Genomic DNA, 22261 nt, shown 5'->3' on the forward strand with positions numbered 1-22261 from the left:
ATTCCTAACTGGATTAAACACACCAAATATTTTTAAATGCATGACATCATATTGACTCTTAAATAAAAGTTAAAAAGATTTCAAAAGCCACTTTGGGTATCATTTGATAATGCTAGAATAATACCTTACTATTCTGAAAAGTGTTTAAATGAAGAAAAGGAATCAAATGTTTATCTCCTGCCTTAACTATACAAACCGAATATCTGTGTAAAGAATAATCAATCATAGCCAGGCGCTGTGGCACACACTTGCAATCCCAGTAGCTTGGGAGGCTGAGGAGGGAAGATAGCAAGTTCAAAGTCAGCCTCAGCAAAAGTGAATTGCTAAAGCAACTCAGTGAGACCCTGTATATAAATAAAATACAAAATAGGGCTGAGGATATGGCTCATTAGCCAAGTGCCCCTGAGTTTAATCCCTAGTACCAAAAAAAAGAAAGAATAATCAATCATAAATTTTTATTTGTATAGGCATCCCAGCCTTTAAATGAAGAAAGAAAAATCCTAGCAATTCAGACCATTGCTATTTTGCAACCTGTAATATATTAGCAAATCTCACCAAGGTCACTGTTGACTAGTAGTCAACATCAAAGGAGAGGACATGCAGATGTCAATGCAATATTTCCTATTAAATTTTCATAAGAAACAGAATTGAACCTAAACCTGACTACCAATTTCCAAGAAATATAAAGCAACAGAGAGAGACTGAGGTTGTTAGCTCAGCACTTGCCTAGAATGCATGGAGCCCGAGGTTCAATCCCCAGCACCACCAAAAAAAAGGCAATAGAGAAAACAGGTTAAATTGTTGTACCAGGGGGATGTCATTTATTCACCCAAACTACAATATATCCTAGAAGTCCCACAAACATATTTTTTTCAATTATTGCAAAAAGTTACAACAAAAGGAGAAATCAATAGAGAGTAACTTATATGAGACTTGTTCTCCCACTGAAAGCAACCAGAAAGTTGGAATATATATATTGGTACCAGGGATTGAACTCAGGAGCACTTGATCACTGAGCCACATCCCCAGTCTCAGCCCCATTTTGTATTTTATTTAGAGACAGGGTCTCACTGAGTTACTTAGCACCTCACTTTTGGCTTTGAACTTGTGATCCTCCTGTCTCAGCCTCCCGAGCCACTAGGATTAAGGCATGTGCCATCATGCCCAGTCAAAAAAGATTTTTAAAGAGCTATTTTTCAGATAGAAAGCCACAAGGAACATGCAACTGTCACCCCTAAGAGCAGGAGAACAAATAGGTGAGCATTCTACCTGGAGGCACCCTCTAGACCTCAGTTTGAAAAGGGGAACACAAATGGGGCACAACAGTCTCACTGAGGAGAGAGAGACCAGAGTTCCAGGAGATTAAGCAGCCAAAAATATGTAGAGAAAACTACCAGAAACATGGGAGCCACAAAGAAAAAGAGTTACAGAAATCTGCATGGAGGTGGTCTTCAGTTTGGGGCTACATTCTAAGCAGTACCTGTGAGTGCCAAGAACAACTATAAGCTAACCAATCCCACAGTTGGCACTGAGCTGGGAGAAGTCTGGATTCCAGCTAGCCAGAGAGAGTTGACGTACAAAAACAGTATGGTCAACAAGCTCATGAAGAAGTATTTGATCCTGGCATCATGGCACATATCTGTAATCCCAGCAATCAATCCCAGGTTGAGGCAGGAAGATCCCAAGTGTGAGGCTGGCAACTTATCAAGGGCCTAAGGAAGTTAGTGAGACCCTATCTCAAAAGAAAAAAAAAGGTCACTCAATATCATTAATTATCAGGAAATACACTCACAAAGACATACCCACTAAAATGGCCCAAGTGCTAGTGAAGATGAAGTCAAGTGGAAGTCTCCTAAATTGCTGGTGGAAGTATAAAATGATTGTGGTCATTTTTTAGCATGGCTTGACAGTATCACATAAGACAAAAACATACATTAAACGTAGGAGGCAATTGCACTCCTAGATATGAGTCCACTTATAGTGGCATATATATGAAACAGTACTGTAGGAAAAATGAATCTATAGTTTAAAAAAAAAAGTTATCAATGGTTGCCTGGAACAGGTGGTGAAGGCACTCACTGGGAAGGATCCCAAGGAAACCCCTTTTCTAGTGAAAAAAAAAACTGTTCTATATCTTTATTATGGTAGTTTTTACATGGGTATCTACATTTGTTAAAACTCAGAGTGTGCTTGCTTTGGCAGCACATATACTAAAATTGGAACAATACAGAAAAAATCAGCATAGTCCCCGAGCAAGGATGAAACCCACATTTGTGAAGTATTCCATAGTTTTGTGGAACCAACCCTTCAGCAGATGAATGGATAAAGAAACTGTGGTACATATATGAAATGGAATATTACTTATAGCATTAAAAGAGAAAAAAATTATGGCATCTGCGGGTGAATGGGAATATCAGGTTAAGGGAAGTAAGCCAATCCCCAAAACCAAAAGCTGTATGTTCTCTCTGAAAGTGGATGCTGACCCATAATGGGGGTGAGGTGGGTGGTAAGGGGCATGGAAAGAATGGAGGAATTTGGGCAAAGGGGAGGTAGGACAGGTGAGGTGGAAGAGGGATAGGAAAGATGGTGGAATGAGATGAACCACATTACCCGAGGTACATGTAGGACTACACGTGTTGTGTACAACTAGGAAAAGTTTTGTTCCATTTATATACAATGAATTGAAATGCATTCTGCTATCATGTATAACCAATTAGAACAAATTTTAAAAACTCACTGATATTGGCTATCAAGGAATTACTGTTAAGTTGTGTGATGGCCCGTGGGTTCATTATACTATTCTCTATGCTTTTCTTTAAAGCTTTTCTAATTAAATTTATTTTTTAACTAGTACATAGAAACAAACATTATAATTATTGAAGTAGGTAACATGACATTTTGATGCATGTATACACTATGTAATGTTTAAATCAGTTAAATATATCTACCTCCTCAAACATCATTTCTTTATGGTAAAACTTTCACAATCTTTTTTTCTAGTATTCTAAAATATACAGTATGTTATGGTTACCTATAGTTCCCTACTATTCTCTCTGCTCTTATTTGAAAGTTTCCATGATAAAAATACTAAAAATAATTTTTAAATTAAGATATAACTTCAAATATTTAAAGGATTTCTATGTAGAAAAGAATTCAATTTTATAGAGGAAATCATGTGGAGGAAAATTTGGAGTCAATACAAGGATGAACTAGACAACAGAAGAACATATAGCCTTGTAAGAGAGTGACTCATGCTAGGAAATACTGGTGTACAGGCCTCATAACTATTCGTCAGGGCCACAGTAAAGAAAATAACAGCAATGAGTGAGAAACTAGACTAACAGCCTTCCAAGGTTTCTTCTAACACTAAGATTCTGCTAAGATTCCATTGATCAATGAATCTGATTGGTGCACATCTCCCAAACACATCAGAGCCTATTACTCTCCAGTCCTATCAGATATCATACTACTTGTTTAAGATTTTACATTGACTTGTTCATAATTTTTGCATATATTTGTTAAGTCCTTTTCTTAAGGCTTTCAAAAATCACAATCATACCTTACACCTGTTAGACTCTTTTAGTCCTCACACAATGTCCTGTACATACTGGGCCATCAAAATGCCTTTTTGAAATCTCCTTTCAAATCAGTCTCCTAACATTGTGCCTCTTCTTTGCCACTCACGTCTATGTCTTACCTATCACCGTACAATCACTGACCATACCTGCACCACATTCATGTCCCCTGACCTAGACCTAGAGGAGGGCTCTGTGCATACCTAAAAAATATGAATAAAGAAATCCTTCCCATATCATGAGGCTGTTAACTTTCCAAGTGATGCTGATTCATTCTGATAATCAAATTATGACTGTAGAAGACTGCTTTAATCACTGGAAATATAATTATTCTAACTGCCTGGCTCGTACATACCCCTTACCCAGGTGGCTGCCACCATCATGAACAAACATGGAGCCAACTGAAAAATGATTTGTTTCTCCCCACCACATCTTTTCCACCCTGGTGGTCTTTCCTCCCCAGGTATTCATTGTCTTTATATCACCTTCTGACTGTCTACATGAGAATTAGGGCATGTGTAGGGGTAAAACCCTTCAAAATGCCAGACACCTCACCAGACATTTTACCTTGTCAAATCATTTAATTCTTATGATTGGAGTAAGCATTATCTACATTTTTCAGATGAGGAAAACTTTTTTCAAAAGTTTAGTTATTTGCCCACACGTCTAAATGATAACCTTGGGATTTGAAACCAGATCTACCTGGCTTCAAAATCTACACATTTTACAAGGAAAACAACAACATCATCTTTCTTACACAAGCCTTGAAATAACACAACCTACAGGAAACAACTTCAGTTGAGGAGGATTACTGTCACAATGGCCCTAGGGCCATCTTATCCTCCAACCTCTAAAAGCTTTCTCATTCCTATAATTAAACTCTAAAAGTCCAATATCAACAAATACCAATAGGGGGGAGGTAAGTCCTAAAATGCTTAGATAAGCTTCTAGACAGATTAAATGTCTTGTTTGGATCATGATTTTCTTTAGAAAGATCAGCCTTAAGTGACTCTTTCTAAGAAACAGATCTAACCTAATTCCTTTCATTCTTAAAACTTTCTAAGGATCCCCACTATTAATGGTCTGCTACTTTGGCTCATGACTTCCTTTAAGATTTGCTGGCCTCTCCAACAGGCCCATCCCCCTCCAACTTCACACTTTACAACACCAACTATTCACATTCTCCTGCCCTCCCCAAATATCCTTTCTTCATGTTTCCATTTCTCTGAACACATTTCTTCTGACTGCCAGCTTCCCCCACCACCCCAGCCTGTCTAATCAACAACAAACCACATGTCAGACTCCTGTTTGCCTTTTGCCTGTGCTTCAATCACATCTCAACCACTTTCTGACCTTACTGATCACCCTTCCAACCATAATAAATGCATTTATGGACAATAATGTTCTACCATCGAATAAATACCTCTCTTTCTGCCATTATCTTACTGTGTTTCAAGTGAATGCTGTTATCTCCCTGCCAGAATGAAAGGTTCTGAGGGGAAGAACCAAGTTTTTACAGGTGTGCAAATGTCCAGCCTTGGTAAACAGCAAATCTTCCTCATGTGCTAAACCAAGTAGCCATTAAAGCCACACCCCTATGGCTTTTGTTTCAGGAGCTATCTACTCAAAGGGTCAAGAGTCATTTTCATAAAGACATTTTAAGTTTTTCACTTCATGACCAGAAGCCACTTAAAAACTAATAAATAATCAACATTCTAATTGAAGAAACTATGTCAAACTTACCATCTTAGACAAATAAAGCAAGAATGAATATAACAAGAAAAGTATGTTGTCCAAAAGGGTGGCATCTGCTGGCTCTTCGACCTTTATCTCTAGTTGGTTTTCTGTATCAGCAGCATCAACAGGAGTACCTTCTGTTATAAGTAGCTCTAAAATTGAAAGGGGAAATTGCTATTTTATTTTATGCTATAGAATAAGAATTGTCTCTCTTCAGTTTCAATATTCATCGAGTGTTTCACTAAATATATGAGTCACAGTGCCTGGAATATGTGGCTCTCCTAAAGACAATTAACACAACAGAGAAGAAAACTTCAAAATCCTAATTAGAGCTGTCAAACCCTTCAATTATAAAATGAACAATCTCCAGTCTACTCTCCACTACTTCCATGGCCATACAACTGCTACCAGAACAATATTTACTCAAGGAAAATTTTTAAAACCAGAGATATATAGACAGGGTCACATTCAAAAAACATGGATTTAGTGCTGGTGAAACTTTGTGTTTAAAATTTTAGGAAAGCTGAAAGAGAGGGAGTCTTGGTTTGCAGATTTGCAGGTGGAATGGGCCAAGGCTTAACACAGTATCTGGCACCTGGCAGAGATACTCAACAATTATTTATTGAATGGACAGATGACAACTATTTAAAAAGAACACAGTAGTACCAAGAGAGACTAAAGGGAATTGGGTACAGACCTGCATTGAGGCTCTGTGAATGAGGTAGAATTCCAGTTAGACTTGAGAGCTTGTAGGGGTGGAATTTCAGTATGAGTTACATGAGCCTGGGGTATGTTTGATTAAACAGCAGGAGTCCAGCATGCAGTTATTAAGAAGTTGGACCAGTTGCCTCTAAGGTCTTTCTCAACCCTGAGATTCTATTCACTACTATTTTTTTAAGCTTTTGCCTAATTTTTTTTTTTTTAGTTTTTGATGGACCTTTATTTTATTTATTTGTATGCAGTGCTGAGAATCAAACTCAGTGCCTCATATGTTAGACAAGCGCTCTACCACTGAGCTACAACCCCAGGCCCTCCATTCACTATTGGTCTATGAATTTGACTGCTGGTGAAGTCTGCCCCATTGGCTCAGCATCTCAGCACCTGAGACACATTAAATGACATTAGGGAAGATTTTACCTATTAAAGGTCATTGACATCATTTTGTGGTGGAACTTAAAAGGCCAGGGAAATAATTCATTCTTAATTTTGTAAGTCAAGTTTTCCCTATTCTTGAAAGTTTTGGAGCATGAAAATAACAAATTGTAATGGTGCGTGATTCATTTTCATAACCTTATAGAGTTAAAGACAGTTCAGAAGTCAGTAGTGTTCATATATGGATGCAATGTCTTCTGGAAAATGGGAGAACTCATATGTTATTCCTTCTCAAATTAACTGAATCCCCCCTTGCTATGAGTTCTCCTACACTCTGTGTGTGCAGATGGTGGGGGGGAGGTTCAGATCAGTGCTGCCAAGCCCTGCACTGGTGCAGGATAATGCTTATAGCTATGCTTACAGACCAGAACCTTTAAAAACACAAAATACAGTAATTATGGCTTCATAGCACCATACTGGATGGATTAAAATAAACAATTAGTCATCATCTAATTTACTGATAAAATGAGAGTGAGCAACACAAAAGTAGAATGCTGTTGATGCCATTATTGGGGATTTTTTTGAAAAATTGTTTCTCATCTCCCACTGGATACTGTGCACTATGATGAAGTATTCGTAAGTGTCAATCTAAAATCGATTGCAGTTCTGTACTGTTTGCTGTAAGTATATAGTATAAAGATCTGGACCATTGACTGCATTTGAAAAAGTTTAATTACCATGTCCAGGAAGCAAGTCAAAACAGGACTTGAGCTATATTATATTCCATTTAGAAGAAAAGGGAAGAAAAACACAGAATTTATGAGACTATGAACAGTGATTATTCAAGCTAACTTGTACTAGGCCAGACTTTCCTGGAAGGCCTGCTAAACACAGATTGTGGGTCCCACCCCTAGAGTTTCTGGTGCTGTTGGTCTGGTTGAAAACTACAGTTTTAGAGCATAAGGCCTTTGAAGAAAAATATTTTAGTTGTAAATGGTTTACACAAGCTAGTCATACCTAAACATTTGCTTTTAGGTGAGTTACAGTCTCTGGCCTATTTTTGATTTCTAGTCATCTTTATTCTTGCTTTTCTCTCACTTAAGATATTTTTTTTTTGAACTCACATGTACCTATATCACTCTCTGCTCTATTTTGTACCTTTGGCAACAAATATCCTTGAAAGCCTTTATTATGGTAATGCCTCTACTTTGTAGAGAAAAATTGGCAAGCTTTACCTGGGTCTACTTTCTCAGTATTTGGGATCTGAGACACTTCTGAAACACCCATGTCCTCAGTCACAGGTTGATTCAAGAGGCTGGGCTCTTCAGGATGGTTCATATTAAAATGATGACGCAGGAGGTTTGGCTCTTCATGAAGATTTCTATTAAGACGATTTGTGTTCTCTTTAGGAAAATCATCTTCATGGGATGGCTGCATCTCTACAAGGGAGAAGAATGCATTGAGCCAGATGGATGACACTATCTACCCCCACTTAAGCCCAATGATCAGCACTCCCCCTCAGCACACAGTTCCAGATACGTCAACACTGCCCTCCATGTCCTGGCATGAGCCCATGAGAACAACTGGGCAAGGATACGGGAGGGTTAATTGTTTTCATCCCATTTAAAGGATGACTGAACTATACAGTCAAATTTATAAAGAAGCCTCATCTGCCAGAGGACTTTCCTCCTTTCCCATTTCCATATCACCTCGTTCCTTGTCCATCATGTCTACCCTTTTGGCTGTGGTTTCAGTTTTCTTTAAAATCTTCCAAATTATACTCATTTCTTGTTTGTTTTCTTTGGTTTCTAGATAAGGATTGATTTCTTTTTTCAAAAGTTTATAAGCATCAGTCTTCTCCTGTTCGTTTGAGACCTGAGAAATGTCTACCCTTTTGGCTGTGGTTTCAGTTTTCTTTAAAATCTTCCAAATTATATTCATTTCTTGTTTGTTTTCTTTGGTTTCTAGATAAGGATTGATTTCTTTTTTCAAAAGTTTATAAGCATCAGTCTTCTCCTGTTCGTTTGAGACCTGAGAAATGTTGCTGGTTTTGTTTTTTTCACTTTCTGGCACTTTCAATTTATCTGGTAGTATTTCTTCAAAAAGTTCAAGTGAAGTTTGTTCACCCTGAGCATTATCTGTTTGACTATCTGCATGAGGATGGTTCTTCTGAGCCAAAAATTGTTCCTCAAGATCCACAGTGTTTTCTGAGAATGCACTTTCAATTTGTTGTGAGTTTGCTACTACTGGTTTAGGTTCAGGTTCAACATCCTGGGAGACTTCAGGAAATTGTCCCACTTTTTCTATAGGTTTCTCAGAATCTTCATTTGCAGAATCATACAATTCCCAAAATCCTAGAAGTTCTTCTACGTTATAATTATCAAAATCATCTCCTCCAACATCAAAACAAACAAAATCTGTCTCCTGTAAGGAAAAGAAAACCATTAATGTGTCAATAACAAAGTATCACAAAAGCAAACTCATCCACGCTCCCAAATTCAGGATTGGTTCTAAAGAATCTTTGAGGTCAACCAGATTACCCTCCTCCAACCCCCACTGCCTAACTCCATCTATGGCTGAGTAAATCTGTCTTTTTCTAGTCTACGGTGTTAGAAAGTCTATTCTTTCTTTCTTTTTTTAACATGGGTCATATTCTTTAAAAAGCATAATGAGTAAAAATGGTGACAATTTGGTCTCCAACTGCCTGACTCTTGGGTCTCTCTCAATTTGCTCTGAACATAAGTAGGGAAAGGCAAGGTATCACTTATAGGATCCTCCAGCTCTTAATATCTACACCTATGTTTCAGAAATTTAACTCTTAATCATTTACTCAGGAGAAGCTGGAAGATCCTGCAGCATTGAGAAAAATGAATCAGTTTTAAAGTATCTTACTGAGATACAAGTACATTGAATGGAATAAAGAATGATATTAAGGAGGCTCCTCACATTATTATTACCACAAGAACAAACTGAAAACAAAATTCAACAAGGTATACACCTTTCTCTTCATCAGGGTTTCACAGTCACTAAGATCTCTCTCAGGATTATGTGTATATTATCTAGTCTTCCTTCTTGCTACTAGTAAGCAAATTGATATAAAAGGAGCCATAGTATGAATGGACATGTTTTTAAAAAATTTCCATTCCTAATTAAATCTTCATAATATTCTGCGGGGGTTCCGGGGGTGGGGGAGGCAGTTCAATGTAGTAGGGATGAGTGATTTCCTCTCCTCATCACATGCATTTCTAAGCCATGAGGGATGCATGTAATGGGAAATACAATGAGAAGGCAGAGTTCAAAACAAATAGTTCTCTGTAATCAGTGAACTGCTGTCACAGCTTAAATCCCAAGAACTCTCTTTACCAACAATGAAGTCCAACAAGCAACAGAAGTGATTTTATGGCCCCTGAGATTATAAAGAAATTTTAGGAACAGCAACAACAAACAGGATGACTTTATCCATTCAGTCCATCTAATCTAAGAACTGTCCTAGCCTAGCAGTTTGCATATTCTACAGCCACTACAAAGAGCTGCCCAAAGATGTTTCAGTGTTGGTGGGCATCAATTACTATACAATTTAAAACTCTAGAAAATAATCAGCTGAAGTGAGAATTCTAGAACACGAAATCCTTTCAGTCACAAAATCAATTTAAGTCAGAGCACCATACAGGAATGTTGTATAAAGGAAGCAGTTGGGGCCTTAAAAGATCTGAGACTGAACATCACCTGAAACGCTCAGGTCCCCTTTTCCAAATCTATAACATGACTATGATCCCGTATATGACTAAGAATAAGAAAACCTTTGTAAGTACATATTTCTAGCCTAGTATAAAAGTTAGAGTTTATTAATTTAACCTAAATATACTTAAAATGTCTAATAACTATCCAATGAGTTTTGCCTGTAAAATGAAATTATTTGCCTCTTAGAATATCTGTTTCAATATATTAGACAACTCTCAGATTATAATATAATCACCCTAGAATGCCTTTCAAACTTTTTTTTTACAGGTAGTCTGATTTCAAATGAAAATCTGACACACAAATGTTAGATTGCCCCCCAAACACATTATAAAACATTCAGAAGCAGTTATCTGAATATAACTGATGGATTTATAAGCCAGTTTACAATTGAGAACAAAAAAGAAATCCATAACTTACATCTGTTGGAATTTGTAGCTCTTCTTTAGTATGTTCACGAACTACCTTGATGAAATCTTTTGGAAAGTATCCAAACATATGGCCAACCTATAGTGCAAAAGAGACAAATATCAGATACATTCTGTACAAGGAATACAGAAGTGGCAGGAAATATACACATAATAGATAGATATAAGGTATAACCAAGAAAGAAAGTTGCTATAACAATTACACTGAGATTATTATTTCAAATAAAAATTAAGTACAGAACTATTAAAGCAACATTTCCAACCACTGAAGTTTTCTTTTTTACATTTAGCTTAATTCTCAACACAGAGCATATAAAGTTAAGACTTCTGAAGTAAATAAAAGATCTGCATAGAAGATTATTGGATACTATATGGTTAAAACTATGTAAATCAAAGTTGGTTATAAATGCAATTCCAAATAACCTCTAGCAAGAATTTACCTGTACATTTTGTAGCATTGCTCATAAACCAATATTTATGTCTTTCTTAACCAATACACAACAGTCATAAAAATTAATAAGTAAAAACAATACAAAAATCTCTAAAATGTATTACCACTATAGCAGATGTATTGATAGTATATGCTTTCCTAGCTTTGTCCAAATCTACTTTTATACGCACTTGGGGAGTGCTGAGGGCCATTGTCAAGTAGGAATGAAGCTTCAAAATTTCCTTGCCAGCGTACCCCATGTTAAATGGATTTATCTGTTGACATTGCATGTAAGGTGACTTTGCTCAAGGACCAAGGCAGATCCGGGTTTAGAGCTGATCAGGTTTGAGGAAGTATCCCACTCCTTAGGGTGTTCCTGGTTTAAGACAAAAGGAGTTTTAGGGAAGTTGGAGGTTGAAGATTATTGCTGCTGGGAGTAGGGCGTGCCTGCAGCCTGAGTTCCCGCTGAGTTCTCCTGGAGAAAAAGTTTTTAGGAGGTGAATTGTTTGGGAGATTGGATTGCCCCTGAACCTGTGTGGAGGTGGTGTGAGTCGGGAATAAAGAATTGCTGTTTCAATCTACAAGGCTGTGAGTGCCTCCTGATTCTGTGCCCAGCCAAGACTGCGGCATTATGGTGGCCCGTACGTGGGATGTCTGAAGCTTGGGGGTAAGTGAATTTGCTTGCTCCTGAAGGAGAGCAAAAAAATGGGTGACCATTTCAAAAAACAATGTGTTCTTGTTTTGATTTATTTTTTTTTTCATTTCAAGTGGCCTGTTCCTAGAACTTTCTCAGGCAAACTAAGGAAAATGGTTGACTCAAGGTTTGAAGTTGTTCGCCTCCGAGGAAGAAAAATTGTTAGAGGAAGGAGGTACCCCAGTAAGACCAAGAAAAACTATGGCATATGTTGATACAATACAAAAATGTAGCCCATGGCTTTATAAAGATGAGTTATTAAGTGTATCAATGGGACCATTATGGTATCCTGTAGAAGGATTTTTCTTCAACAAGTAAGAGATGGCTAGTTCTGTTCACTATACTTGTCTTGGTTTTTACAGACAGCTAATTCATTTACAAAGCTAAAATGTTAAACTATCAACCACTAAATATGAAATCAAGTACTCTTTACTTATTAAGTTCCATAAGGTAATATATTTAAACATTATGTGTGTTTTCATAAATTGGCAAATGGAAAAATGTTTAATATTGCTTTGGTCTGTGTCTTTGCTGAAACAAGGTTACTAAGTGTTAAGATTCTATCATGTGTAATTTATATACAGAGAGTATAAGAAGTTTCAGCTGGGTTTCAATTACAGTATAACAGTACCTTAAAAAACATGAAAGTATTTCATCTTATTAAAGTGGAGTAATTTTATAAGGGTTGTTTTAGAATGTGAATTTATAAAAAGGGTTAATGGTTAAAAAAGAGATATAAAAAGATTCAAGATGTGGAAATATATTTTAATATAAAAGGTTAAAGGAAAAAGAAATGTTTCTAGTTGAGATAATCTCTGTGTGGTAAAGTGAAAAGTTGTAAAATGCCATTTAAAAAGATTTTGAGGAAACTAGATTTAATTTAAAAGCTTGAGAAAGGTAGAAAGAAAAAAAGGTATTTGTACATGGCAGATTGAGACAAAGCTTCCTAATGGAGTAAAAAAGAGCCTTTGGTTAAAGGGCAGCCATGTAAACTAATATTAAGCGATTTAAACAAAATCTAAGCCTCATTTAAAAGAGTGAAGCTGTAGGTGGTGAAAAAGTACATTTAAAAGTACAGTATAGATGATAAATGAAATGCTTTAAAAGGTTAAATTGAAGGTTGTTGAGATACCTTCATGGCGAGAAAAAAGATTGCTTTACTCATCAAACTATTAAAATGTACTTATTAAACTAAAAAGAGGGAGATGAGATAATCTTTGTTTGGTAAAGTAAAAAGTTGTAAAATGTCTAAGTACATTGCAAAAAGCTTTAAAAGGTTAAATTGAAGGTGGTTAAGATGCCTTCATGATGGAGTAAAAAAAAAATATAACCCATGAAAATGGGAAGATAATAAGATAAAAGATTAGATAAAGAAGATTAAAAATTTGAAGTGGAAAACTTCAAAAACAGAAGTACAAAAAGGTAAAAAAAAAAGAGAGAAGATGTAGAAAGATAAAGATATAGGAAGATAAAAAGATGTAGAAAGACAAGAATTTTATACCCACAAAATAGGAAACGAAAGAAAACTAGGAGAGAAGAAAGCAACTAAGGGTAAATATAAAAACCTTAGAAGAAAACTAGAAGATAGAAATAAGATAGAAAATAGTTAAAAATGTCAAGTAAAGGTATTTCAGATAGAAAATACAAAGGGCTAAGACAACTATGGTTTCAAACCACATCTAAAAATTAAAAGGTCTAAAGTAATTCTAAAAACTAAGGCAAAATGCTTTTGAAAGACTTAAATTTAAAAGGATCTTAAAGGGGTATATATCCCCCAAAGATAAACTTAAAATAACCCTTTTTTTACTCTAAACTTTTTAAATTTGGATTCATCAGGACTTAATGCTGCGGAAAGACATATGTATCCAAAAAATGTACATAAGCCTAAGGTACTTTGGAAAGATATTCTAACAGGACATTGGAAAGCTCCTGATCCAGTGTTTTTCTGGAGTCGGGGTTCTGTTTTTGTGTTTCCACAGGGAGAACAGCAGCCGATTTAGATTCCAGAGACACTAACTAAAACAATTTCTACAGACCAAAAAGAAGATAATTTGACTCAAAACCATAACAGCTGATATCCAGAGCTCCAGCTTGGCTATTCTTACATCTGCGACAGTGATTAACCACGGTGCCTTTTTTCAATATCTATTTTATTATTGCATTTTTCCCACATCATAAAGTTCTATTTTATTTTTTGAGCTCATACAAACCTAGGTTAATGTTTTTCTGATCAGCTTTGTTTTTTGACTGTGTTTTTTGACTGTGGAGTTTCTAAACATTGCAATGGAGATTTTACCTAGGTAAAGCTACAAGGCTGTTATTATTGTCTTACGTGTTGTATGTTATGAGTGCACTGTTTTGTGTTGCATGTCAGTATGTGTGTATGTCCATATTTTTATATGAGGAGCGCTCATGAAAAAATGGATCCGAATTTTCTTTTTTTTTTATTCACGTGATTTAAGTGGTTTAATCTAAATTAGGTAAACAGCTGTTAATGATTGTTTTCAAAGGTGGTTAACAGATCTGTTTGCTTACTATTGTTTTTAAAGGTGATTAACAGATCTGTTTGTTTACTTTCACTTTTCCTTTTCATTATATTTAATAATTCTGTTCAGGATAATGTCTCTTTAACATCATTGCCAGAATTCCCATCTCCATCCCAGTGCCAGTGAAGACTAAGAAAACCAAACTACAGCTATCACAGTAAACTGTATAAACTGATGCATCAATGAATATAACTCAACAAGTAATGCTCAATCAAGGACTTGATTTACTTTGGGAGGAAATGAACATATTGATAGACTCCTCCGATTTGAACTGCTTGCAGAACTTGCTTGGACTATATATGAGTTGCATGCATTGTGAACTATCGTCTGGTGCAGCGAATTGTGGTACTGCTGGCATATCCTTGCTGATGGTGTCACTAGTGATGCAATTTCCTTGCCAGCGCACCCCATGTTAATTGTGGTAATGCTGGCATCTTTGCTGATGGTGTCACCAGTGACACAATTTTTCCAAAGGAGCCGTCAATTGGCTTGGTGTCGTGGCATTTCTGTATCCTCCTCCCTTCTACTAGTGATGGTCTAAAATTTGGGGGCCAACAGAGGTGAGGCAAGAACCTCACCCCCCCACTGGCACCAAGGTTAAATTTGGGGGCCAACAGATGTGAGGCAAGAACCTCACCCACCCACACTGGTTCTTAGGCCTATCCACAGCATGGCTGAATGCTGGACCGGTAGTCAGTGACGGGTTGATCTGGTTGCAGTGGATTCAACCCAAGACAGGAAACTGACGTCTAAAGGTCAGTTCTCCCATGACGGGTAAGAACCATATGTTGAATTGGACAACCTACCAGGCACGGTCCTGTAGCCACATTGCTTGTTGTTTAATTAATCAGAAGGGGGGAGATAATTAATGCTGCAGTCTTGGCTGGGCACAGAATCAGGAGGCACTCACAGCCTTGTAGATTCAAACAGAAATTCTTTATTCCCGACTCACACCGCCTCCACACATGTTCGGGGGCAATCCAATCTCCCGAACAATTCACCTCCTAAAAACTTTTTCTCCAGGAGAACTCAGCGGGAACTCAGGCTGCAGGCACGCCCTACTCCCAGCAGCAATAATCTTCAACCTCCAACTTCCCTAAAACTCCTTTTGTCTTAAACCGGGAACACCCTAAGGAGTGGGATACTTCTTCAAACCTGATCAGCTCTAAACCCGGATCCGCCTTGGTCCTTGAGCAAGGTCACCTTACATGCAATGTCAACAGTGAAATCCATTTAACATGGGGTACGCTAGCAAAGAAATTTTGAAGCTTCATTCCTAATGGCCCTCAGCAGGGGAGAAAATTACAATATAATGCATATGAAACCACATATCAAACTTCAGTTTCACCCAAAATAAATCCTCTGCAGAAAAGAACCCCATTTATTTTCAGCACCAACAGTTAAAATATATGAAGTTACATAAAGTGTACAAAAGGTATATAAAGTTCCCCTTGAGAAAGACACTCCTATTACTAACTACTGACTAAAAGGAACAGAAGATTCTTGCCAATAATTAAAGGAAACTGATAGGCAAATCAAATGCACAAAAAAGAAAATTAAAAAGGCATCTTATCACTACCTCTAAAATATCCCCATTCATGAATGTTCTTGTTATATCTAGAAACCATCTGAGAGCCAGTATTAGTGGTAGAATACTGCCATGAAGATTAGATAAGACGGAGCAATTAAAAGTTTCATCACTGCAGATAAAGTCTGAGACTCTAGAAAACCAACAACAGTGCAGAATGAAAACTGAAAACTCAAAAGGAGAATCATTTTGAAAACTAAAGAGTTTTTAATTTCTTAAGTATAACACTTATGACATGAGAGGCGAGTCTGAGGGGAAATACACTTTTCCCTTCTGATGAAAATTCTATTAAGGTTAAATTTGGAAAAGGGAAAGAAACCAGAGATGTATGGAGAAAGGGAACACATTTATCTCTTCTTAATCTGTGTCAAATGAGACCATAGATTATATAAAGCTCCATAATTACACACTGGGTGGTATCCCATTTCTTGTGATATGAAAAAAATGATGCAGAATCATGGAGGCTCATGACTGGAAATAATTTTTATATCTAATTTTGCTTCCATACATCATCCCTGCTAAGGTGCTGTTGATTTGATTTGTGGGTGGGGAGCCAAGAACTGCCACAAGAGAACAAATTCTGCATAAGCTACTATCAGAACAAATGTACTTAAGTGCCACTGCCCTGAAAGGAAATATTCAAAAGGAAGATGGATTAGACAGGGGTCCTTTCCTAACTGAGTTTTTCATTTTATAGGGAGCTAAGATGAAACACAACCTAACTGAAGGCAAAGAGGACAAATGAATGCCAGAGGAGCAATGCAAACAAGGTGCCACCCAAACACTCATCAGTCGGCAAAGATCCTTTCTGGTCAGGTGCTGAAAGCAGGGCTCCTCAGGAAGACAGGATGAGTGCTGCCACCCAGAATGGCAAGAGTCCTAGGGATGAACAGAGTTAACAGGCTAGAATGTGAGAGGAGAAAATGCAAATCAAGCCCATTTATCCAAAAGCTCAAAGAAGGAAAGAAAGACGACTACTACATGAAAAATGCCACTTAGGTACATGGAAAAACAGTTCCAAGTTTAAAGGTTACCAATCCTATTTGGTATACTTGAAAGAAACAATAGATGGTTCTTTATATGGAGTACTGCAACTGGGACTCTGTCTAAATATAAAGTTTGTACCTAGAGGCACCATGTTTCAAGATCATTCCCTAAGAGTCAGAAATGGCAACAAAATGAAACTAGTTTTCCATAGGGATTACTCTTATTTTCTGTCTCATTTTCTGCTGTGTGGTGTTTTATTTAGGGTGAGAACTTTCAAGGATGCAACCCGGAATGTCTCTAAACTGGAACATTCCTACAGTCATCAAAGACCCTTGCTACTATTTTACGTAAACAATCCACATATCACATTTTTTTTAAATGAAAAGGACAATACTCATAAGCCACTAGGAGGACACTCCTAGTGAATCTCCCCATTTAAAATATCAAAGCATGATATAAACAATGTCATGTCTTTCATCAGAAGATCCATACAACTGGCTGGAAGTAGAAGCCCTGGGGGAACCTTCAGGCATAGAATATAGGAAAAGCAGGAAATGGATGACCCAGAAATTGCAAAAAAGAAAAAAAGGGGGGAAAAAAAGCACACAATGGACATAATATTCTGCTTTTTTAGACTAAAAACAGCACAATTGATTAGGTAAAATACACAAAAAATCAACTTTAAATATGCATGCCTGAGTTACTATCTCAGACTTAATTTACAGGATTAACTCTAATGTCCATGAATCCTTCCCTTTTGAAACAGCAAAGCTAAGAATTGTCATGTTTTCACCATGACGACCTTTATGATGTGTAGAGCCTTCTGGAACTTGATGTGAGGGGTAGCAACCACAACCAGTTCAGTTCTGTTTCAGAAAGTCTCCTGACTTTCTATGCTGTGCCAGGCCTTAGGTGTGTTAGGAGCACAGGGCCTGGCAAAGAGGTCAGGTTAACTCTACAAAGACCCCAAGAAATCAGTCATTTAAATCTACACTGCTACCCATCAAAATTAAGAATATAACACCTGTCAAACTTTTACTTACACTTCCGGCCCAAAGTTCTGGTGATACCTCTGCAAGTTTATAGTAGACAAATACAGGGTCACCTTTTTTAAAATTTACAAAACGACAATCTGGTCCTGTGAAATCTTCAACAGCTTCACCTCGATACATTAACACTGTATATAAACATTGAAAAAAGAAAAAAACAAACATTAGGATTTGATTTTTCACAGTCCATATTGACTCATCAGGAAATATGAATCCCACTATGAACAAAAATCAAGTTTTTCCAGTACTCTCTGGAATCACTTTTAATTCACCTGCTCAAAGTATCTAAAATCCTTAGAGATTTTATTGCTATAAAATACAATATTCCCTGCAATTAGACGAGGGAAAAGGAAGCTTCTCTATTTTTCTCTGTGCTGAGAAATAAAAAGCAAAGTGGCTACCACCAACCATAGCTGGTTTCAGTGAAACTCTTGGTTCTTGCAGGCCTCCTCAAATTTTTTCTGTTTCATAATCATAGAAAGCTTCATTTTGCAAATATGTAAATCCAAGTGTAGACATGGACAGGCTTAAGTATGGCTTCATGCAGAGGTAATAGGGAAGAGGTTAGAATATCCAGGAACCCCCAAGGGGTTAATTAACTTGAACTAACTGCTAAAAGACATTACCTTTAAGTGGCTGCAAGTACTATCATGCAGCCGTAAACACTGTCAATTTCATTTGCAGCAGAGTTGCTGTCTCTGGGTTCAGGATCTGGGTAAATAACCAGGAAATATATTTTCTCTGAGCAAATATTGTTGACTATATCCAACATTAAGATTGTTTCAAAACATCCTCATTCGTATTTTTTTAATAAACAAAACCAAAAGTGGGTATCCTATCTGACAAGGAACAAGTTTAACCACGAGAAAAGGTCAGGCAATACCTTCATGCTTAAAATGCAGGACTAGGATCACAATTGATCTAGAAACTGGTAGAAGCAACATTTTTCTTTTGGTTGACCAAATAGACAGTTTCTGATTTAAGATGAAATGGACAATAGATGTATGTAAAAAGCACAAAGAAATGGAAATAACACTTTTTCTAAAAGCCAATTAGCAGTAAAATACACGAGAATGTTTGTTTTATAAAAATATATGTCTGAGGAACAAACACAGATTTGGAGAGGGTAACTTGTTTTTTTGAAGCTAAAATAGGACTATTTTCAGAACTGTCAGCATCCTAATTCATATGTAATTAAGAGGCCAAGTTGAAGGTGAGAGACACTTTAAGGTGGGGAATTCTCATCACAAGTGGAAATGGCAATGTTTCTCTTGTTCCCCCTTAGGTCATAGAGGATTTATAAATCAGTAATATATTAGGTGACAACATAATGCATACTATGGAGCACCTATTTAGTTCTTTTTTTTTTTTTTTTGGAGCACTTATTTGGAAGGCACACAAGGACACCTTACATACACACCTCACTACTTCCTACAACGCAACACAGACCCACCTGTTGTTTTTGGTCACATCTTTTTGGACACAGGCCATTTCTCAAGTTATGTTACCCCACTGAACCTAACCAATACCATGTCTTAGTACTGACGAAGCATCAGTGATGAGATTGTCCAGGTATCCCACGTAGGATAGCACTCAATAGCAAAGAATAGCAAAAATGAAAGAAAATATCATGGCAGCTGCTTTGCTTCTCTGAGTGTTTATTTATTCCAGCCTTAGGGTTACCTCTAGGAACTTCTTAACATATATTGGAGACATCTTTTTTCTTTATTGGAGTGGAACAAACAATTCAAATTACAAAATTTGGTTTTGGTAACACCAATTTAGACATAAAGAGCTCAATGGTAAACTTCTTGGCCTTTTTAGCATGAATATTTTAAAATATGTACTGCTTACAATTTATGGACAACACGGTCATCAAGTTGCAAGGTTACTAGAAACCAAGCGGGAGTCCATAAGAAGTATTCTGGGCCAGTAAATATATAGAGGAAAGAGGTTCCAACAATACTAGTGACTGAGTCTAAAACTGAATTGGCTTATAAAAATCTTGGAGTATTTTTTATTGTTATTGCAACAAACCTCTTCATCTGAATCTGAATGGCTACATCCTCCCCACTGCCCACCTCCAATCCAGGAATTCTGTCCGCTTCCTGCGCACAGAAGAGGCTGCAGTTCCCAGGTGGCTGGTGCAGATCCTTGGCCTCTTTCAAAAGCAAAAGATTATTGGCCCACCTGCTACCCTACCTCAAATATGAAGGGAGGCTTCTATGCACAGAAATGACAGGATTGAAGCAGAGTCGGGGCCGAGACCTCGGAACACATTGCGTGCCTGGACTCGGTGCTCTTCCCAAGCCTAAACTCTAGTCCCTGTTAAAAGGCAAAACCAGGCCAATCCCCAGTGCAGCAAAAGGACAAAGGGGCCAGTGAGCCTTCCCAAGGAGCCCCACCATCAACCTGCGGCAGGAATTAGGGCCACCGAGCCCTGGAGAGCATCTGCCCTGATACTGCACCGGCCCAGGTCCCTGTAGAGGGGGCAGAAAAGCGCTCTGCTACAGCGTGGGCACAACCCCATCACCCACTGAGATCCTAGGCGAATCCTGGAAGGGAATAAACTGAGAGCTGTCCCTGGGGAATAGTGTTTCCCAACCCCCGCCTCAGTCAGTAGAGAAAAATAAAACGCTGGCAACAAGTGGGAGTCGAAGCCCCCCACAACCCGAGCGGGCTGGCTGGGGCGCCAGCAGAGCCAGAGGGGACACACGCAGAGTCCCGAGGCTCTGTCACTCCTGCTCCCCACCCGTCATCCTGCGACCCTCCTCACCCAGCCCTCGGGGCTGGGGACCGGGAGATCGGAGCCCCATGCAGCCCCAAAGAGCCACAGTGGAGACCCTGAGCTGCCCACCCGCCTGCGCACTCACTGCTGCATTTGTCGTCTGCACAGAGTTTGTGTTTCGACCAGCGCTGGCCAGTGTTCGGGTCCGGTTGGCCCGGCACTCGCCAGTTCGGCCGCAGCACGAACAGCCAGAAGAGCACCATGAACAGCCAGAAGACCAGCACCTGCGCCACAGCCATGTTGTGGTCACCTGGGTGAGCCGGTGAAGTAGGCTGCGGCGGGCGTCTGTGGGCGCGTAGGAGGTGGGGCTCAGGGGGCGTGTGGGTAGCCAAGCGCAGAGGGGTGGCGCCAGGGAAGGCTTACGCCTTTCCCGGGTGACACTTCAGCAGGGATATCTGGGGGTCAGTCCACAGACTCTACTGGAGAACACACGGAGCTGGAGCTCCGTCCTTCTCTAGTCCAGACCTTCTCCTCAACTGAAGACCTTCTCCTCTAGTCGCTGCCTTGGCAACTAGGACTCTCCTTCTCGTCCAATCACCTGCCTTTGCTTCTGTGCCCTCACAAGCGACCCTCCACATGATTCTAGTAGTCACCCACCCATCCCCCCCCCCCCCCCCCCCCGCCAACTGGTCCTTTCTGGCTTTCCTCAACGTCTCATTTCTGGTTCATCCTGAACTAGCCCACTCCACCATCACTCCCATCCCCCATTCCTGGTCTGGTACCTCCTTTTCTGAACTACCAAATCCCACCCCTGACTTGTCACAGCTAGTCTATGGTTCCAGGCTCCCTCCCCTTCAAACTCCTAGAGGTTCCTTGAAGCCCCACCCCAAGATCCCTCTGATTAGGAAAGGGGAAGGTGAATGGAACTGTGAGTGAGGGTGTAAACTGGAGACAGTGGCCTGCTTTTTTTTAAGGCGGGGACAGGTGGGGGCAGAGAGATGGACATTAGTCTTCAGGCTAAGATCTTGAGATTCTTATCTTTATCCGTAAGGGAAGAAATTATTTAATTCAAAAGCATATTTTTAACTCTCATTCTGTGCTACCATTCATGCCAGACGCTGGACAAAGCCCTAGCATGGTGTGGGAGTGAATGAAAATCAAAAGACAAGATATCTGGTCCTGGTCCAAAAAAGTCCACAACTTAGTGGGAACCAACTGACAAAACCGACTGTCAGAGAAGAAAGCTAGTAGCTAACATTTCTTGAATGCTTTCTTTATGTCCAGTTGTTATTCTGAAGGTTTTATACATATCAATTCATTTAATCTTCATAACAATAGTACCTTACAGTAGTAGTAGGTCCTATTCCAATCCTTATTTTAGAGTAAATTGAGGCAGTCACACATCCAGTGAGTAATGGAGCTAAGTATCAAGCCCAAGGAGTAGACTCCTTTTCATCACAACCTATCAACTAACAAGCAATTGTACTTTCTGAGAAGAGGAGCAAAATCTGATTTAAACCATAATATAGCTGAATTACTGATATGTACAGTTAAGGGGGGAAAGGCACAAGCTAGCCAGCCCAAGGAAGAGTGTCTGCAATGCTCCCATCCTGGGTGGAGCCATTCTCGTTTGTCTGTGACCAAGGGCTTGTTACTATAGTCTCTGCTA

The 22261-nt window shown here is 38.6% G+C and overlaps 1 non-coding gene and 1 pseudogene across 1 annotated transcript; one reads left to right on the forward strand and one right to left on the reverse strand.

The window, feature by feature from the left end:
• The window catches only part of LOC144372427 (transport and Golgi organization protein 1 homolog), a 141101-nt pseudogene that overhangs the window by 29869 nt on the left and 88971 nt on the right, over window positions 1-22261 (reverse strand).
• LOC144372441 (U6 spliceosomal RNA) lies at window positions 2187-2293 on the forward strand. Its single transcript, XR_013432450.1, has one exon. It is a non-coding gene; the product is annotated as a U6 spliceosomal RNA (small nuclear RNA).

Source organism: Ictidomys tridecemlineatus, unplaced genomic scaffold (genome assembly GCF_052094955.1).
Source record: "Ictidomys tridecemlineatus isolate mIctTri1 unplaced genomic scaffold, mIctTri1.hap1 Scaffold_103, whole genome shotgun sequence".
In the NCBI taxonomy this organism is placed as follows: Eukaryota; Metazoa; Chordata; class Mammalia; order Rodentia; family Sciuridae; genus Ictidomys; species Ictidomys tridecemlineatus.